Raw genomic sequence first — 20,460 nt, forward strand, 5'->3', positions numbered from 1 at the left:
TCTTGAGGGAACATATGCCCCATTCCCAGCTCTGGGCAAGGAGCTTTGCAGAAATGGGTATATTTTTTTCCCTCAAGACTCCCCCCCCCCCCGTAAGGTAGGTACAATTTCCATTCCCATCTTACAGATGAGGAAACTGGCTCAAAAATGTTCCATGATTTTGGGTGTTACATGCAACTAATGAATCGTTGAACACGACATCAAAAATTAATGAGGTACTATATGTTGGCTAACTGAACGTAATGAAAAATAAATTTAAATGTTCCATGATTTGAATAGTCACAGCTGGTAATCATCAAAGTCAGGATTTGAACTCAGGTCTGTCAGACTTCCAAACCTGATGGCCCAACACTGCCTTTTGGTGTTAGCTGAGAAGGTGTGACTCCCTTCCAGGGTCATTCAGATGGTAAAAAGTACACACAAGCCTCCCTATCTGGAGGCTACACACTCTGACCAGCACCCATTTTCACCCTTTGGAAAGGGCTGCCAACTCAAGCCTTACAAATAAAGCCCAGGACAGCTGCCTTGGACGGGACATCTACTCCCAGGGCTCTAAGTCCCACCAATAAAGTTGTTCTCTTTGAACAACTCCAGAGAGAGCCCCTGAACCAGGTCAAGGGGACTAACCATGAAGGCCAAACACACCGTGTTGCCCAGAGCTCAGAGCAAATCCTCAGTGCAGAGGCGACGTCTGCCGCGGCTTCGTCCGGTACCGGGTCTCTTGCTCCGGGAACAGAGCAATCTGCCCCTGGCTACCTGAGGACATGTGAGTGGTGTGATGGGGAAGAAGGATCTGCACTTAGTTTCTTTCTTTTTTTTTTTAAGATTTTATTTATTTATTTATTTGACAGAGAGAGAGACACAGCGAGAGAGGGAACACAAGCAGGGGGAGAGGGAGAGGGAGAAGCAGTCTTCCTGTGAAGCAGGGAGCCCAATGCGGGGCTCGATCCCAGCACCCTGGGATCATGACCTGAGCTGAAGGCAGATGCTTAACGACTGACCCACCCAGGCGCCCCAAGGATCTGCACTTAGTTTCAAATTCTACCCTGCCGGTTACCAGCTGAGTACCTTTGGGCAAGTCCCTAAAACAGGACTAACCACACCTATTTCTTTGGGTTGGGGATCGGCAAGAGCACATATATTCCTCACCTGCACGGTGGCGACACACAGGAGGCACCAGCTGTCACAACCATAGAACGAATAATTCCTTGCTGCGTCCCACCCTTAGGGCGCCTGGGTGGCTCACTTGGTTATGCGTCCCACCCTGAGCGGGGAGGTAACAACTGTTCCTCCTGCAGGACTGGATTTCCAAAGCAATGCCAGAACCCGCCACCAGAGCTGAGTGAATAGGTGACCCAGAAAAGGCACGTCCTGTTTTTTTTTTCCCCCTCGGGTACTCTGGGACACTCTGAGGTCCCTGAGAAGTCTGGACACCAAGGGACATACTACAGAGGAGACCTGGTATTATTCTGGAGAGATGGCTTTCACCCTGTTGGCATGGTTACCATCTTAAGCAGGAGGGGCCACCTGCCCACAGATTAGTGTCACCCACATAGGATTGTAGGGTTTTTCCCCACCAAATGCAGGCCTCTTGCTGCCCAGGTAACCTTGCTGATCCTAAACCAGTGATAACACCACCATCAACAGCATCAGTGGTAGCTGCCCAAGGGTCGACATTTTCCCCCCTTATATTATCTCACCAAATTCTTACAACTCGTGAAAGGAGGTTGTTATCCCCATTATGTGGATGAGGAAAATGAGACCTAGAAAGGTCACCTGCAGCCTCCCACTCACACCCACATTCTGCCACTTGCTGTGGCCTCGGGGTCCTTTTGCTGATACCAAATTGCACCCCACCCCTTCCCGTCCACCGCTCTGTGTCTGAGACCAGCCTGAGCCCACAGACCTCAGGACCATCCAGAGCCCTTCACCACTCTGTCAAAGCCCACTTTGGGAGCAATTGGCTCCCCAAGGCAGCTTTTGGTATTCCGAAGTGTGAAAATGTCCTGGTAGCTGCAATCTGTGAGCCGGTGGAGCTCAGAGCCCATTCTCAGCACCCGCCCCCCGCGAGCTGGTTCAGAGGAGTTCAGCTCTGAGGAAAGACAGTGAAGCCGTCCCCCATGGAACCACAGTGAGAATAAGGGCAAAAAAAAAAAAAAAAAAGGCTTTTTTTGCTTCAGTTCTGCAGATGGTCGAGGAGCTTGTGTTTCTTCACCAGAATTTTCTAGATCCTTTGACTGGAACCATCTGGGTAATTGTCTCAAGCTTCTGTGTGATTCCCACTGAGGTGGAACCAGGTGGGAGGGGCTGTGTGGCGCATGTGGTGCTGTGACTTCCCCTCTCTGAGCCTTGGACTTCTTGTCTGTGAAATGGGAGTCTGCACTGACAGGATGGTAGAGTTCGTTCTTTCTTCCAGCCCTGAAGGCCTAGGGTATTTCACTGTTGGAGGTTCGGCAAACAACAGCATGGCAACTCGAGAGGATGAAACGGGGCTTCTTCAAAGGTCCAGTGTTTGGACCCCGACTCGAAACTAGTGGAGGAGGGTAACAGGGACCTACTCCATAGCAGGCCGGGCGGTGGGGGGGGGGAGGGGGCAGTGCATGCCCACTCAGTTAAGGTAAGGTCAGTATTGTAGTTCCAATTTTACAGATGAGGAAACTGAGGCCCAGGGAGGTTAAGTGTCTTGCTCAAGTGCAGCACAGCCAGCAGGGGTCAGGAACCTGCATCCAGACCCACTCCACCTTCATTCTTCCCGCTGTGGCCCCTGATCTCCTGAGAGCCTTTTGGTTGTTGAGCTGTGAGCATAACCGTCCTCTACTGCTACCTAAGCCATACCCCGGGAAGTAAGCGAGGGGGTTGCTGAGTTTCCACAGAGGTTTCCTGCCAGGCAACTGTGCTAAAAAAAAAACATCTTTTCCTACCTAGTATGTTAGTAGGAGGTGAGCAGATTGCGACAGCCTTCTGTCTTCTTCCAGACAACAGTGGCAGGCTGGTCCCCACTCAGGAAACAACAGAGGGACCCAGGAGGACCAAAGCCATAGGAGAAGGCTGACCCCAGGGGCCTGGCCTCTGCACACACGGGAGACTCAGACCCACGGCAGACCCACTGGAGTCATAGATAGGACCCTTTCCTGCTTAGAAGATATAAGCTCCTCCCTCCTGGCCTTTCATCACGTGCCCCTGGGCCGCCTTCCAAGCTCATCACCTACTCCCTGAGCATCCTAGGTTCACCACGTTCCCAGCCTCCGCCCACAAGTTTCTACCAACTAGAATGTCCTTTCCCATCCTGCTGCCTCTTCCTCTGCTTCAAAGTCCCTTAATGGCCAGCAGAGACCTCACCTCCTCAAGGGAGCCTTCCAGGTTCTCCATCAGGAAGCACTCTCCCCTCTGCCCACTCCCCCAGGGACTCTGGTATCCACCACGTGCATAGAGTTATTTTGGTAAGGCTGATGTGTGCTGGCCAGCTGTTAAAGCACCGAGCACGATGCTATGCAATTTCACATATGATTTCATTTAATCCTCGTGACAATGATGAGGTGGGGATTCCTCTTATACCCACTCAAACGGATGGGGAAACTGAAGCTCACTTACCCACGGTCATGGAGCATGTGCACCCAGGTCTTTCTTTCTTTCTTTTTTTTAAAGATTTTATTTATTTATTTGACAGAGAGACACAGCGAGAGAGGGAACACAAGCAGGGGGAGTGGGAGAGGGAGAAGCAGGCTTCCCGTGGAGCAGGGAGCCCGATGCGGGGCTTGATCCCAGGACCCTGGGATCATGACCTGAGCCGAAGGCAGACGCTTAACGACTGAGCCACCCAGGCGCCCCACACCCAGGTCTTTCTGACTGTCAAGTTCACGGCTCTTTGCCACTTACACCACCTGCTTCCCACTTTCTAAGGAAGTTGCCATTTCCCTTGCACAATGTAAACACGGGAATCATTCCTCATCTGAGCCCCCACCCCCGGGGCACACCTCTCCACGAGTGAGTGCTGAATTGAATCTGATCACAACTTGTGCATACTGCAGAAATTCCACCACTAGAGTCCTCTTGGTGAGTGGCAAAGTCTTGCAGGAGGCGGGGCACTTTTAATCGGCTGACAGCCAACTGACAAACTGACAGCTTGGGGGAAGGTAAGCTAAGGGAGTGAGCAAGGGGGAGGAAGGCGAGATTGCAGGTCAGAGGAGGCTGAAAGGCAGAGGAGGGCTCCTGGGTTGAATGGGGCAGTTTCTCAGACCCTCCTCAAATTCTGGCAATTCCCCAGTAGCTGGGGAAGCCTGGGCAAGGGGCTGCACCTCTCTGAGCTTCGGTTTCCTCCTCCATAAGATGGGCCTGTTGCAACAGTGCTTGCTGTTCACGCTAGACGCCCCGGGCTTCCGCCAGAGGAATGAGGTTGTGCTGAGGGAAAGAGTGGCTGCTGCCTCCTGGGACAGTTGGCGGATCAGCCCAGGCTGAAATGCCCTCCCCATGAAATCGCTGGGCCCTAAAGGCCTGGGGGCATCCAGGAACTCACAGGATCACAGACTCACAATAAGGGTCTTAGAGACAACTCAGGCTGGCTTTCTAGCTCTCCGAGACAGCCGCACATGGTTCCAAATCCAGCGTCCACTCACTCTGTGGCCTCATGCCTGTCACTTTGCCCCTCTCAGACTGGTTCCTCATCTTTAATATGGAAGTAAACATAATTCCTTTGCCATAGCTCTACGGATGGAGGATGAGACCCCAGACCCCTCTGGGGTGATGTGTCCAGCCTGGGGTCTAATCCACAGTATAACCCCAGGCATGTCAGGTCTCCCCTCTGAGCGGCACTTTCCTTACTCACCAAATGGGGGTAAGGATTCCTGGCAGAGCAAAGGGATTAATGAAGGCTGTTTTCCTAACAGCTACCCCTGAGCTCTTGTGATGCCCCAAGCCCTGTACTATCACCAGCCATGGCCGCATCTAATCTTCAAAGGAACGCTGTGAGGTGGGAACTCAATTTGCAGATAAATGGCTGGGAAGAGTCAGAACCAGGATCTGAGTTCTGAGCCTGTTCCCTCTGCCTGGCACACTTACCCGCCTCTTTCCATGCCTAACTCGGGTTCCTTCTTCAGGTTTCAGTGTTAACCCTGGCTTCTCTGGAAGGATCCCTCAGCCTCAGGCTGGGCTGGGCACCTGCTCTGGCCCTCTGCATTGAGACTTTTTCTCCCGTCCTCCGCCAGCCAGTGGGGGAGGGAGCCCCAGGAGGTAAGGTCACACTTAAGAGCTGTATCCCCAGAGCCTAGCACTGTGCTTGGCATACAGCACGTGCTCAATCAGTACTTGCCGGATGACTGAATGCCTCATGTCAGCATCAGGATGCCACCCAGGCCCTGAGGAGCCGGGGAGATGGGAGGAAAGCTTTTGGAGTCCTGCCATGCCTTACATTAGCAGCATCTTCTCTGAGTCCTGGCAGCCAGCCCCCTGGGATGCCATTTGAGCCGGCTGAATTCCAGTCACTGTTTCACCTTGGAAAGGCAGCCGTGGCCCTCACCAAGCAGCCCGGCAACTGACGTCACCATTAATATTTAATGTGGACTCCACTGCGGCAGAGCTGCAGGCTAGAGGAGCTGGAGGGGGCTGTGCTGCATCTCCGTGGGTCATGGGGAGGGCAGAGATGGAAAAGGGGTGCATAAACCAGAAAGCCCCCAGCAGAGGAGCATTACACTGGCCCGTTTTAGTCCCTGGCTTAACTCAGAAAGAGCCAGCGCAGCATTTGCCTGCAGGGGGACAAGGAGACTGCTGACTGAGCCCAAGGGATAAACATATGGGGGATTAGGGGCTCCCGGGGAGATTTCCTGGAGACAGTGGGAGGGTGAACCCTGGCGCCAGCCAGACCTGGACTCCACTCCACGTTGGCACTGTGCCGCTATGTGACCGGGGAGCAGCTGCACCACTGAGCCTCTGTTCTCCGATCTGTGAAATGGGCATGATACCTTCCTTGAGGGGTTGTTGTGAGAGGATTCAATAAAACAAGTGATCTAGATAGAGGACCCAGCACATGCTAGGACCTCGGTAAATGCTTCTCCCAAACCAGGTGCGGGGCCTGAGGTTGGAGAGAGGAGACCTGAAGGTGCTTCACCCATTCACTGGCCAGCATGGCCAGAAGAGAGGGGTCCACAAGGACTGACCCCTCATTAGACAGACGAGGATGCCGAGGGCCCGAGAGGGAGCAGAGGCTCACACAGCAGAGCTGGGGTCTGACCTGGCCTGCAGTTGCCCACCTGCCTTCCCCACCAGTGATGATGAGGAGATGCCCCCCATTCCCTGATGGGTGCTAGACAAAGCAGGACCCTCATTCTCCACCCTTTCCTGGTCTCCCTCCTGTATGTTTCCCTGCAAATCCTGGGAGCTTCCCAAAGTGTAAATCCGACCACGGCATCCCCTGCTTAAAACCCTTCGGTGGTCCCACACTTAGGGTTGCCAGAGAAAATGCAGGAGGCCCAGTTAAAACTGAATTGCAGATAAAGAACAAATGATTTTTCAGTAAAAGAATGTTTCAAATATTGCATGCACATAATTACACTAAAAAAGTCTTCATTGTTTGGGGCGCCTGGGTGGCTCAGTCGCTTAAGTGTCTGCCTTTGGCCCAGGTCATGATCCCAGGGTCCTGGGATCAAGCCTCATGTCGCTCTCCCCCTACCTCCCGCTTGTGCTCTCCCTCTCACTCTCTCTCTCTCAAATAAATAAATAAAATATTTTTAAAAAAATTCTTCATTGTTTATCTGAAATTCCAAGTTAACAGGACAACCTGTATTTTTATTTGCTAAATCTGGCAATCCTACACAAACAGCCTTCAGGAAAAAGGTCAGAGTCTCTCATCAGCCCACGAGGCCCACTGTGGCCCCAAGCTCATCCTTTCCCTCTCTTGCACATAAACTCCCTGCTTCGGACACAACTTGTTGCCTTTTCTTGAGAATCCCAAGCTCTCCCTCTGCTCTGGTCTCTGTAAATGCTATGCTTTCCACTGGGACCTTCTCGGTGCCTCTTCCTCCTGTTGCTGCCCCACTGAGCTTGACCCGACCCATCCTCAGGCTTCTCCAGCATTGCTGTTTTCTCCTGGAAGGCTTCCTGACTCTCCAAGCCTGGATGGTACCTCCCCTGGGTTCTCACTGTGCCCGGGGCAGGTCCTCTGCCTATCTCGTTCACTCAGTGCAGAGTAGAGGCTCCTCAAACATTTATTACATGGACTGCTAAATTCCACAGCCCCCTTGCACCTCTGCTATCAAGAGTTTCCCTCCTTCAGCTAAATCCTACATGCCCTCCAAGGCCCTGTTGGAATCCTACCTCCTCTAGGCCTTCCCCAGGGCCCAGTCCTGCCAGTTCAGTCATCATCCAGCGTAGTGAGCAACCTTTTCAGCCCATAAGCTCAGCAAGAGCAGCACTCGTCAGACTCTCCTGTGACCTGCAGTGCCTAGCACAGTACCTTCCTGCTAGATGGTGCTCAACAAATGCCAGTGAGTTTGGAGGATACCAAACCAAGCTCCTGTGTCTGCTTCTCCTCCTCCTCCTCTCAGAGGTCAGTAACGGAAATCCTAACCCTGCCCTGAAGCAAAGCCTCCTACATCCTCTATGGACGACAGGGAAGCATCTTTAATTCCCACCTGACAGAACAGCAAACGGAGGAAGTGGAGGAACCATTAGTTTGTGGTTCAGGTCTCTGGACTCCATCCTACCCCAGGGCCTTTACACCTGCTCTTCCCTCTGCCCAAGGTACTCTTCCCAAAGATCTTTACATGGATGATGTAGCAGATTAAATCTGACCATAAATATTTTGTCACTCACCCCTTCAAGAGGTGGTGTCTCTCCCCAGCCCTTGAATCCAGGCTGGACGTGTGAGTTGCTTGGACAACAGAATGTGGCAGAAGTGACCCTTTATGAGGTCAGAGCCTAAGCCTAAAGAGGCCGTGCAGCTTTTGCCTTCCCCCTCTTAGAATGCTGCCCCTAGCTCACCATGTAAGGCCAGCTGCAGGATGAGAGGCTGTGTGACAGGGGGCTGAGGGGCCCCAGCCAACAACCAGCACCAACTACTAGAAGGCTGAGTGAGGCCTTCTTGGACCTTCCAGTCCAGCTGTGCCTCCAGCTGCATGCAGGAGAAACGGGCAGAGGAACCACCCAGGCCAGCCGCAGGCTCATGAGAAATAATAAATGGTTGTTATAAGCCACAAAGTTTGGGGGTTTGTTACACAGTTTGGGTTTGTTACGCGGACATCAATAACCTGCAACTGCCTCCTCTTCATTCAGGTACCTGCTCAGATGTCACCTCCTCCGAGAGAGTCCTTTCTCGACCATCCTGGCCAAAACAGCACATTCCCCACCAATCGCTCTCCATCCCATTATCCTGTTTCATCCTTCCTGAGCATGTGTCACCATCTGAAATCACGATGTATTCACTCACAGACTTGTTGTCCATCTCTTCCACCAGGCAGCAGGCTCCATGAGGCCAGGGGTCCTAATGGTTTGTTACCTGCCATCTCCCTAGCACCCGTGTGGGGTCTGACACAGGGAAGATGCCACAAATTGGTGGTGGTGGTTGTGAAATCATGTGCCTGCCCCTTGCTGGTGCGGCACTTCAGGGGGCAGAGTGGCAGGCGTGAGCTCCCACCTTGCTGAGTCCTCCAAAACCAATGTCCTTAGGAGGTCAGGAAGGCAGGCCAGGTGTCTGGGTTTGTGTCAGGGGCAAGAGCTTCAGGGAGCCCAAGTTGAGCAGGAATGATGGGAAATTGCCAAAACGTTCATTTTCAGCAGGGGCTCAGATTCAGACCAAGGAGGTCACTGGCTTTCTTCCTCTGTTGCCGATTACCGGCAGCCCAGCCATGCTCTCCTGAAAGATCACAAAGCTGAGAATCTAGGCAATGGGAGACAGTGTCGAGGACACTGAGTCACTTCTCAGGGGCCAAGGCTTTCCGAGTCCCTAACACAAAGCGGATCCTCTGAGCCTGCTTTCTCCAGTGCCAAAAAATAGGTAAAGCCACAGCCTCAACTGAGGAAAAACTGCACAGCCAAGAGCAAAAGCTGCTCTCAGATGCCCCGTCAAATTACCATGCTGCATTCTGCGGGGGCAGAGCGCGCATCACCGCTGTCCTGGCCAGGCTGCTCTCAAGCCGGGTGGTCCCATGCTGAAATTCTGGCTGCAGTACTGGGTAACTATGTGACTTTGGCACACTACCTAACCTTCCTGAGCACCAGCTTCTGCATCTACAGATGGTGCACAATGAAGACCAAAAGTCTAAGGTTGTGATGAGGAGTCGATGAGATCGCGCGTGCTCAGCACAGCTTCAAGCAACAGAAACGATAAATGGATTGTAGTTCAGTTTGTGAGTATCTCTTCACCTATCCATGTGCTGGCAGTGGTTGGGGTGGGGGGAGCAGTGTGTAGAGAGCAAGGTTTGAGTGAGACATGGACCCTTCCTGGGGATTGGAGCAACATTTAGGGGTTGCCTGGCAGGGACTAGGTTTACAGTGTGAACCCCTTGGTCCATGTTGGAAACATTGGAATGCCTGATTCTACTTAGCACTGTTCTCAGGCCTTATGAGAGGACCCCTCAGAGCAGTCCTTCAACCCTCCTGGAGGCCCCTTGGTATGGATAAGGCAATGGTTTGGAGGTAGAGCCCTGGTAAGGATTTAGGAGGCCAGGGTTGGAGGCCCAGCTCTGGCACTAATAAGCTGTATGACGTGGAATAAATCACTTGCCCTCTCTGGGCTATGTCTGGTGTCCTCATCTATAAAATGGGTCATTCGTCCCTGAATTACCAACTCACAGGGTGGTTGGAGGATCAGATAATGATTCAGATGCAAGAATGCTTTGGAAAGCATTAGCTGTCTGATGAATAAAACTATTAAAACTGAAAGGACTATGGGAAATCCCTGTAACCTTCTGTTCAATTTTGCTGTGAACCCAAAATTGCTCTAAAAAAGTCTATTTAAAAAAAAGCCCTGGATTCTCTAGCAAAAACCCTCCAAAGCTTTTAAATTAAGCAATATAATATGAGTTCAAATCCTAGATTGCAACGTGCATGATTCTGGGCAAATGAGTCAACCTCTGGCACTGCCAGAGGCTTGGTTTTTTCTTCTGCAGGAGATAGGAGCCCCGGGGGCAAGAGAAAGGCAGGGAAGAAGCTGTCAGATACAAGACAGATGAGATAAAGAGATGAAGCCTACCAGCCTCCCAAACCCCTGGGCAACACATGGCAGAGGGTTCCCCACCTGACTGCGAGCTGAGGTGGGGGCTACCTGTTCCTTTTGCATCCCTTGCACCCCTTCGGATCTCAGCTCCACCCCAGGTAGATGGTGACTCAAGTTCTGCAGGGACTGGTCCCTCTGCCCCTGTTGCCATGGCGCTGCAGCACAGCCTGGCCAATCAGGAAAGAGATGGGTATCTGAGCCTCTGTTGCTAAAGCTGGAGCAGGACGCCTGGCCAATGGGAAGAGCAGCAGAGTGGGGCCACCATGGAAACCTCAGCCCGGAGGTTCCAACTGCGTTTTGTCTCCATGCCTCATTTGCAGGGGGGGCGGGGGGTGTTAGGCTGGGTTTTCTGCTTTCCTTTTTGGCAAAGAGCGTCTCGCAGCCCCGGGAGGACATTCAGGAGTCACAATAGGGGTGCATGACAAGAGGCATCTTCAAAGAGTCAGAAAGGACCCCAAGCTTAGCACAGCACAGCTTCGGATGTTCCCTTCGTTATGCTTTCCCCATACGCTCAGTATCACTTGCGTCTTTGATCTTAGCCCATCCCCATGGATCCACCTAGCCCCATCTGTCCTAAGAAATGGCTATAGACTGCAGAAAAAAAAAAAAAAAAAAAACCCAAGTAAGAAAAGGAACACAGGGTTTACCCCCAAAAGGATGCTCTTCTGCCCTGTAGCTTTGTGGCGTGGCACAAATTGCCCCACCTCTTCCTCTAGGTGCAGGGTGTGAAGGAGGATGGAGACCAAGGTCAGACACAGGTGCTGCCCCTCTCTGTAAAATTTGAAGATTGGGCAAGTGGGCTCTGTGATTCCTTTCAGATCTCGCATTCTAGACTTAATGCTCTTCTAATCTTCAGGCTCTGGAAAAGCAGATCTACAAGGAATAACTTCCCAAGGCCGGGGGGGGGGCTGTAAATGGTGCCAATAGACACAAATAAGACTCAGGCTGCTTTGTGCCCTTAAAATGCCAGACTGGCAAGGCCATCGGTGTTAGAGCCGAGGCTCAGAGGGGTGAAGCTGCCCCCTCAAGGTCACACAGCTAGCTAAATGCAGAGCCAAGGCTAGAAGCCCTAACTCCCAGGTCCCGCTCTTCAGCTTGTAACGTGCAACCTCGTTAAACCAGCCTTCTCACCCCCACGCAGGCAACCAGGGATCTATGCATGCCCATGCTCCCACACCCCTTATTTTGCAAACACAGGCATAATAACTTCAAGGAAAAGTATGTCCAACCTGTTCCCCCCTCTCTCCAGTCCTTCACTCTGTTGCCTGGCAACAGTTCTATCCAGAAGCCTAGCTATCGTAGAGACCACTCCTTCACCCTCATCCTTCCCACCAACCTACTGCCTGATCATTTCATCTCCTAAATGGCCTTTGAGTCGCCCACTACTCCCCTCCGCCTCCCCCCTGCCGCTTTCTCCAGCTGAGGTTCCATCATGAATTTCTTGGATGGCTGTTGGCTTCTCACAGGCTTCCTGCTTTTGCACTTGCTCATCCCATCCCCCACTTTCATTTTCTATAACCACAGCCAGAAAATGTTTTAAAAATACAAATCTGCTCATGTTACCTGAGGCTTGCTTAGAGCCTTTAAGTATAGTAATCAAAATCCTTAACACGCCCCAGAGGCCTTCATTGTCAGGCTGACAACCCCAAGTGCATCTTGCCCTTCCATGTGCTCTGCTCTAGCTGCCTGGAACATTCTCACCCCTACCACACCCCCAATTCTTCTAGTTACTCCTCCTCACCCTTTGGCTGGCTGTTCAACAGTCACTTTCTTGGGGAGCCTTTTTTGACCTCCCTGAATTGGTCAAATTGCCCTGTTTCAGGCTCTCCTGGCACCATGCATGCCTTTCATCTGTAACATATTATCACAATTGCCGTTTTATACTTACCCATGTAATTATTTGATTCATATTTGTTAGCCCTGCCCTACTTGTCATAAGCTTTATAAGGCCAGTGGCTTTTTCTTGTTCTATGCCTTAAACATATGGATGAGTGGATGGATGGATGAACAGGTGTATATATGGATGGATGGATGGATGGATGGATGGATGGATGATGGATGGGAGTATGGATGAATGAGTGTAGAATGGATGGATGGATGGAAGGATGGATAGACAGGTGACTTCTGCCTGCACCCCTCGCCCCGCAACAGCCATGGCGTCCCGTTACCAGCCGCCCGCATCCTTTTTTTTTTTAGGTGTCAAGAAACCTGTTTTAATATATATATATTAAATATATATACTAATCATATCTCCCTCTATTCTGTGGCTAGCCTTTCTTCCCCTTATTCATCAACATACACCAAGCATGTCTGATGTGCCAGGAATGTGCCCACAGTGTCGTCAGAGCCCAAGGAAAGAGGGATCATCATGCCCTTGGAGCTTATTTTTTATGTATTTTTTTTATTTTTTGAGAGAGAGAGAGAGAGAGAGAGTGTGTGTGTGTGTGTGTGTGCAAGGAGGGGAGAGGGGCAGAGGGAGAGAGAGAACCTCAAGCAGGTTTCACAGCCAGCATGGAGCCCAACATAGGGCTTAATCTCACAACCCCTAGATCATGACCTGAGCTGAAATCAAGAGTCGGACGCTTAACCAACTGAACCACCCGGGCGCCCCTGCCCTTGCAATTCAGATATTCATAGCTACTTCCAGTTAACACTTATTACTACTGTGTGCCAGAGACCACTGAATGCTCTCCTCCTGGGAAACACACTCCTTGCTCTCTACTTATCCAGAGCCTAGCGGTGCCTCAAGGGTCAATTCTTCCCTGATCATCCAGCCCATGTCTGATCTCCCATCCTCACAACTGCCCAGCACATAAGTCTGGGCCACTCTTGCTGGTCCTTGCTCATAAACTACTTCATATTGTCCTTTCTCTGTGAGTCTCTTCCTCTCCACCAGACTCTAAGTGAGCTCCCTGGGGACAAGATTGACATCTCAGGGAAGGCCAGTCTGTGGGCTGGGCATTGTAAACACACTCCCTTATATAATCCTTGCAGGAGCCTGAGGGAGGCATGAGTACCGCTATTTTCAATAGGAAGAAACTCTTGCCTGAGGTCACACAGATAGTAGGTGGTAAAACCGGTGCTGAAACCAGGTGGGTTTGAATCTAAGGCCAAGGTCCTTAATTGGCATTCACCCCCAACCATGAATATTTTCTCCAACAGCCTCGGATGTAGCCGCTCCCCCTGTGCCTGAATATTGCCGGGGTAGAGCGGCCTGGCCTATTGTTGAATACTCACCTGTCAAAAACCTTATTCTAGGGGTGCCTAGGGGCATCTGCCTTTGGCTCAGGTCATGACCCCAGGGTCCTGGGATCGAGCCCCGCATCGGGCTCCCTGCTCTGTGGGGAGCCTGCTTCTCCCTCTCCCTCTGCCCCTCTTCCTTGCTTGTGTTTTTTCTCTCTCTCTCAATTAAATAAATAAAATATTTGGAAAAAAAAAACCAAACTTTATTCTAAACCAGGATGAAGTTTGGGGTCACTGGGTAACAGTTTCAGACAGGCACATTTTGATTTTGCAACTGCTACCCAGTGACCCCATTTCTGCCCCCTGTGCAACAAGAACAAGCATGCCCCCCCTTCCACACGGCAGCTTGTCATTAATTTACAACCAGATCTTATGTCTCCCCTACGTCTTACCATCTTCAGGGGTGAGGGGGCTGCAGAGAGAGTGCTAACCTGGAACTCGAGAGAGCCTGGGTTCTCATCCTGGCTCAGCCACTGTCCACGGACCAGTACGTTTCAAAACAAAATTAAATAGGTGATTTGACAAACAAGGGCATTGAAAACAAAAAAACAAAAAAACAAAATCCTATCACCACCTCCCATCACCCTTGTTTCATAATAGAAAGGGCATCCTGACACATAAAAAGTAGGGCAGACAATCTGAGAATTCATTTAGCTTTATGAAAACTCCCTACATTGTCCCCATTTCTCTCATTTCACCATGTCCCGGTACAGACCCTGTGGGGGACTGGCCCAGGTCTACAGCCCGCAAGGACCTCTGCTCCAACCAATTAAAGAAAACGCCATCAGCCAGAAAAACCAGAACAGGGCCCCCTGCCATCAGGACACGGTTTCGAGAGGGAAGGAAAAGCTGAACGTGCCTGGCACCATGGGTAGCGGAGCTCAGGAAGCGAGACAGACTTCTCCATTGTGTCACAGCCTCATGTCCAGGTTCTGTCTTGGCTTAGATGAGCAAAGGCTGTCCCCACCCTTGTAACTCTGTGGGCACCCCTGAAAGCATGTGGCAGGCAGGGGCTGCCCAGGACCATGTTGCTCACAGGTGGAACCTACTAGAAGTCAGGAGGACTGTTGCGGCTGAAAGGCCGGTATAAAGCCTGGTCCGTTCTGAGAAGACAGCAGATTTTTCTCTTGGGGCAGATCTGTGCTTGATCTGACCAAAGCCTCCAACCCACAGGCTTCCTTGCCACTCATTCATTCTCCTATTTATTTACTGTTTATAGAAGGCCTACTATATGCAAACATTGTGCTAACATCAGCAGGGTGAAGGTGAGCACGGAATGACTTGGTCTCTGTCCTCATGGAGCTCAGAATCTATTAGGAAAGGCAGATATTTAACCTAGATGTAGGGGATGGGTGCAAACGTATGCGTGTGCCAAGTGCTGGTGCAAAGGCTCATGCCGCCCCGGGAGCGTGAAAATAAGGGAATTGCGCTCGCCGGTGGTCAGGGAGGCTGGGGCGGTCATGACCAAGCTGGGGTGGGAACGAAGAGTAGGCATCGACTGACCAGGTGAAGAAGGAGGGAAAGCAACTTCCAAGTGCCTGGTGTGGGACGAGCTTCCACCACGGGAAGAGCTGAATGGGGCCGGTGAGACCGCACCGGGGGAAAGCACCAGAAAAGACGTGCAAGAGGCTGAGGCTCTAGGTGGGGGGCTCACAGGCTAGTTAAAGGCACTGGGTCTTTTTCTTAATTGAAATAGGAGACCACTGAAGGGTACTGTAGGCAAAGTGGCACGAGGTAAGTGTTATGACTCGACAGCAGAGAGGGAACACCTACCTCCTCCAGGAGGGAAACTGGGGTGGATGTTGACCTGGCTTTCTGCTGATCACTTTGCAACATAGACACATAGCGAACCACTATGTGGGATGCCTGAAACGAACATGGTGTATTATGTCAAGTATATATCAATTTAAGAAACCAGTGATGCAGGGCACCTGGGTGGCTTAGTCGGTTAAGCGTCCGACTCTTGACCTCAGCTCGGGGCTTGATCTCAGGGTCGTGAGTTCAAGACCCACATTGGGCTCCATGCTCGGTGTGGAACCTACTTAAAAAAAAAAAAAAAAAAAAACAGTGATGATGATGGTGGTGGTGGTGATAATAATACTGATAAAACTAATAATAGAGCTAATGTTACTGAACACTATGTCCCATACACTGCTTTAAGAAAGCATTCTTTATGCATCCATTCATTCAGTCCTCACGTTTGTCCTGTGAGGCGGGCAATATTAATATCCCCGTTTTACAACTGACAAAACGGAGGCACAGAAAGAGTAAGTAACTTGCCCAAGGTCACACAGCTTGTAGGTGGTAGAGTTGGCAGATAAGGGAGTGACCTCTGAGCACCTAAAGAAACTGCTCTCGTAAAAAAGTCATAGGACCGGGAAACGCTGTCCTATGAGAGACGCCTGGGGACAGCAACCTGTAATAAACTTGATTTGAACAAGCACTCACTGAGCACCTACCATGTGCTATGTATGCACACTGAGGTGAGTACTGAGGATTTGGCAGGGACAAAAAACAGTCCCAGAACTTACATTCCAGTGTGGAGAAAAGACAATGCACAAGTGGGCAAACAATGCAGATGATTTCAGGTGACGAAAAGGGCTGTAAGGGAGAGATAACAGGGTAGTGTGACAGGCAGTGACAGGCAGGGGGGTGGTGCCTCTCTAGACAAGGAAGGCCTTGCTGAGAAGGTGGCAGGTGACACCAACAAGGACAAAGCAACTGAGCCATGATGTTGGGAAGACGGTTCCAAGAGGGGAGAGTCGTGCAAAGGCCCCGAGGCAGGGGCAACCTTGGGGTGTTCATGGAACAGAGAGAAGAGACGCGGCATCGTTCTGAGTGAGGAGGAAGAGATGAGAATGGAGACAGATGCTTCCAGAAGCCCAGGCCCCATAGGGCCTTGTGGGCTATGCAAAAAGTTGGGATTTCATCCTGAATTGATGGGAAGTCACTGGAGGGTTTCAGGCAGGGGAATGGCACAGCCTGTTCTATGTTTAAAAGAGAGCGTGTTGGCTGCTGTGAGGAAAATACATTCTTTGAGGTAAAAGAGGACGCAGGAGGACAGTCAGGTTGCCGCTGCATCAGATGAAGGTGGAGGTGGTGAGAAGGGTCAGATTACAATATATTTTTGCTAATGGATTAGATGTGGGTGGGGTTGAGGGAAGGAAATACAGGATAACTCCAAGGCTTTCAGCCTGAAAAACCGGGTAGATGATGGTACAGTGACTAAAATGGGGAAGACTGTGGGAGGAGCAGGCTTGGGTGGGAGCCGGGAGGACACAGCTAAATCAAGAGTTGTGTTTTACACATATCCAGTTTGTCACCCTCTGAGAGCTCTCAGGAGAGGCCGAGAAGACAGCTGGACAGACAGGCTGGAGTTCAGAGGTGGGGTCGGGGCTAGAGATCTCAGGTTGAGACACACGGGCATGGTAAGGTGGTGGTTAGAATCACAGGACTGGGTCGCCCGAGGAAGGAAATGCAGAACAGAGGTCCAGGGCCCACAGCCCAGGATCCTCCAGTGTGCGGAGCCTGGACGGAGCCATGGAGACCAGCAAGAGAGGGTGAGGAAGGCGGTGAGCGAAGGAGAGCGCAAGGAGAGTCCAGCCTGGCCCAGCTCTCCGCTGAACTACCTTGTTGTCTCAGGCAAGTTGCTCCCTGTCTCTAGGCCCCAGTTTCCTTTTTGTAAATGGGGGCAGGGGGGTGGTGGCCCTACCCGTCGCTGAGGTGGTTCCCCCTGGATCATTGTGTGATACTCCCGTGGCCTCTTGCCAGATGAAGAAATCAAAGCTCAAGCTTGACCACTTTGTTTCCAGGCCTTCTACAATGGGCTCTTGCTGGAAGAAATACAAAATACAACAAAACATAGCCCAAAGGCTCACCACCGAGGGGCAGGGGGCAGGGCAAAGTTATGGGACCTGGAGTTGAATCCAGATCTTGCCACGTGCCAGCTGGGTGACCCTGATTCTTACAAGTACTTATCTGTACGAGGCAGCCAGTAATACCTACTACGAGGGGTTGTTGCTAGAAATAAGCCAGGTGGCAAGCCAAGCACCCCACACAGCTCCAGGCATGTGGTCAATGCCACACTTCCTTTCTCCTTCAGGAAGATTTCTTTCCTGAATCAGAAGAAAAGGACTCCAGACTGGCTCTACCCTTGCAGAGCAATGCAGTTCTCCTGCCGCTCAGCCCTGGGGCCGCCAGCTCTGTGCCGCCTCTGTCCCTCACCTGCACGGCAGGTGGAGTCTGCCAAGACTGACTGGTCAGCCAGCTGGAGCCTGGGGCCCTGTGGGGGCCGGGAGGCAGGAGGGGGGATCAGCTTCTAGGGCTTCTAGGGAGCTGGGCCTGGAGCCTGGAGTCCTGGCCCGGCTCGGTCATGGTTAGACTAACGGCTACATTTACCAGGCACCTCCAGGGTACCAGATGCCCAACTAGTGCTTTACCTGAGGGTTCTTCAGCAATCCTGCTTGCATGGTGAACATATTCCTATTGAAAAGATGAGGGAACTGAGGTCCAGAGAAGAGAAAGTCTTGCCTAAAGTCACCAGGCCTTCCAGATATTTCTCTTGAAGATGTGTCAAACAGGGGGGACCCCTTAAGTAGCCTATATCCTGCGTGCCCTGGTCTCTGCTTCCTTCTCCAGCCACACAGGCCCCCAGCCTCTCCCCAGGGCTCACCAAGCTGCTTTCCCTCTTAGGTTCTTCCAGCCGGGAACTAGCCCCCTTTCCTCCCAACTCTGCCCCTTGCAAGCTCTGCCATCCATTAGATTTCCATGGAAATGCCCAGAAAGCCTTCCCTGGGTCCTAGACTAGGTTGGGGGCTCCCCTTTAACCTCTCACAGCAACCTCTCCTTGGCCTTTGCTGTACTTCTCACAACGAATTATTTCACAACCATAACACTAGAGAGATACATAACATTTTGTTTGCCATGCTTCTCCCTCCTGTATCCACGCACGATGCCTGGCACATAGATGGCTCTCGATGTTTGTTGACGGGAGAACGACCAAATTTGTGAACATGAATGAGAGAATGAACCACAAGTGAATCTCCCTCTTGCAGTGATGAGCTAGCTGCAGTTCTGCCAGGAGACAGAATACTTGTATAAAGGGCCGTCTCCCTTGGAGTCTAAATAACAGAACCTGGGAGAAACCCAATGATGCAGATGCCGCCCAAGGAGGCCTGCGTGAGGAGACCCCAAGCCGTGTGTGTTGGGAGGTGGACACCCAGCTCCCTGCATGGGTTAGGTCCCCAGACCACGCTGGCTTGTCTGTCCCCCCCCACCCCCAATCTCGGACCCCAGCGGGGGCAGCCAGTCTCCTGGTTCCTGCAGGAGATGGTGGCGAGGGGGTGGCGGTCAGACTTGCCTTGTGTTGCAAGGGGAAGTGCGCCCCGTTTCACTTCTGCTTTGAGGCAAGACACATCCTGTGTGTCAGACCACCCAGGATTGCTCCTGTCCTAGCGCCAGCCACCAACTGTGGCCAGTGTGGAGATGAGGCACTGGAGAGCCTGGGAATGTGGCCCTCACTGCCACGTGGGGAGCCTAGGCCCCAAGCCCTGAACTCCCACCTTCCGGGACTTGGCTGCCCTACCCTGGAAGCCACCTTCAGTGGGCTTCTTGCTCCCATGCCCCCACTTCTTTCTCTCTAAGGGAAGAGCCCTGGGGGTGGAGAATCCCTGCGTTCAATCCCTCCCCCGCCATGTGTGCGCTCAGTAACTTTGGCTAAGTCCCTCCATTTCCCTGAGACTCAGTTTCTCCTTGGAGCAGTGGGGGTACCACCACCTAGCCGCCTCCCTTCGGCTGCCCTCAGGCTCTAACAGTCAGCCCTTGGGAATGCACTTGCTTGGAGCTCAGTGTATTACCTTTCTTCTGCTTTCTGTCGCTCCCTTCCCAAGCTTCAGACTAGCTGGTGCTGGACCAGGTTCCAGGCACAGCTGCCAGACACATCCAAAACAGACTGTTTGGTCTCCATGAGGGGAGTATTTACAGGGCTGCCTTAAAATTATGGTATATTTTGTGTGCCATTCGGACCACTTCACAAAGCCGATGGCATTGGGTCTTCAACTCCGATTCCTTGAAAGAGGCAGAAGAAACACCGTCCTGGCCCCACCCCCAAACTCGAGGTCCAACGGGTCGACTTGCTCAGGATCACGCAGGTAGTGGGCATGGAAGTCAGACAAGAACTGCAGGGACTCCACCTGGTTGTGCAAGGTCTCAGAATATTTCATAGAACTTAACCCCCCGGGGTCTCACACCCATCCCCCAGACTCAGCGTGGTTTGGGGAGCTTGGATGGGCTGAAACTGGGAACAGGGTTTCTGGCTCACTGAAGAGAAAGGGGATAACCAACGAGGATCACTCCCTGCCTGCCCCACCAGCGATGCCGGCCGCCTCCTCGGAGCCTGGGTATGTTTAAAACCTGCTCTTCAGATTTAGGACAAGGAAGAGCAAGGCCTGACAGGCGAGTGAGGTGTCTTGTCTCTGTCCCCTCCTCCCCAAGGTGTGACCCCAGGGCCCAGGCTGGCTCAGGGCTTCCCAACAGTGGACTGTTTATCACTCTGGGTTGCACCCTGGAACTTGACAATATTAAGCTTCCCTCTGGAAATCAGCTGTTGCAAGTGTGGGCTGAGGTGGGCAGGTTTGGAGAAATTGCTCTCCAGTCTTCTCCCCATCAGGTTTCGGACAGTCACGTCCCCTTGTCTGGTCTGGTGCCAAAGCCCTCCAGCCGTCCAGAATCCCTTCCCCAACCCGTCCTCCTCACCCGCCCAGAGAACTCTCACACAGCCTTCAAATCCCAGGTCAAATGCCCTTTTCTGCAGTCTTCCCAGTTCCCCTACATAGAATAAGGCCCCCTCCTCTATTTCTATAGCGCTTTACGTCGAGAGTGCAGGGCTGACATGGGTTCAGTTTTGCATAAATGTTGGCCGAATGAATGAATTCAATGAGCCCCTTTGTGTGACGGGCACTTGCAGTGGAGGACACAAGGATGAGCAAGATGTGCTCTCTGCCCTCAAGGAGGTT

The 20,460-nt window shown here is 52.0% G+C and overlaps 1 long non-coding RNA gene across 1 annotated transcript; it reads left to right on the forward strand.

Annotated features, from left to right (window-relative positions):
- The first annotated feature begins 3,938 nt into the window (after nt 1-3,938).
- On the forward strand, nt 3,939-10,481 carry LOC148162315 (uncharacterized). The gene is made up of 3 exons (XR_015766979.1): nt 3,939-4,053; nt 5,094-5,226; nt 8,263-10,481. It is a non-coding gene; the product is annotated as an uncharacterized LOC148162315 (long non-coding RNA).
- The last annotated feature ends 9,979 nt before the right edge of the window (nt 10,482-20,460 follow it).

Source organism: Eumetopias jubatus, unplaced genomic scaffold, assembly GCF_037043125.1.
Source record: "Eumetopias jubatus isolate StellerSeaLion01/CBP00866 unplaced genomic scaffold, mEumJub1_p1.0 scaffold_16, whole genome shotgun sequence".
In the NCBI taxonomy this organism is placed as follows: Eukaryota; Metazoa; Chordata; class Mammalia; order Carnivora; family Otariidae; genus Eumetopias; species Eumetopias jubatus.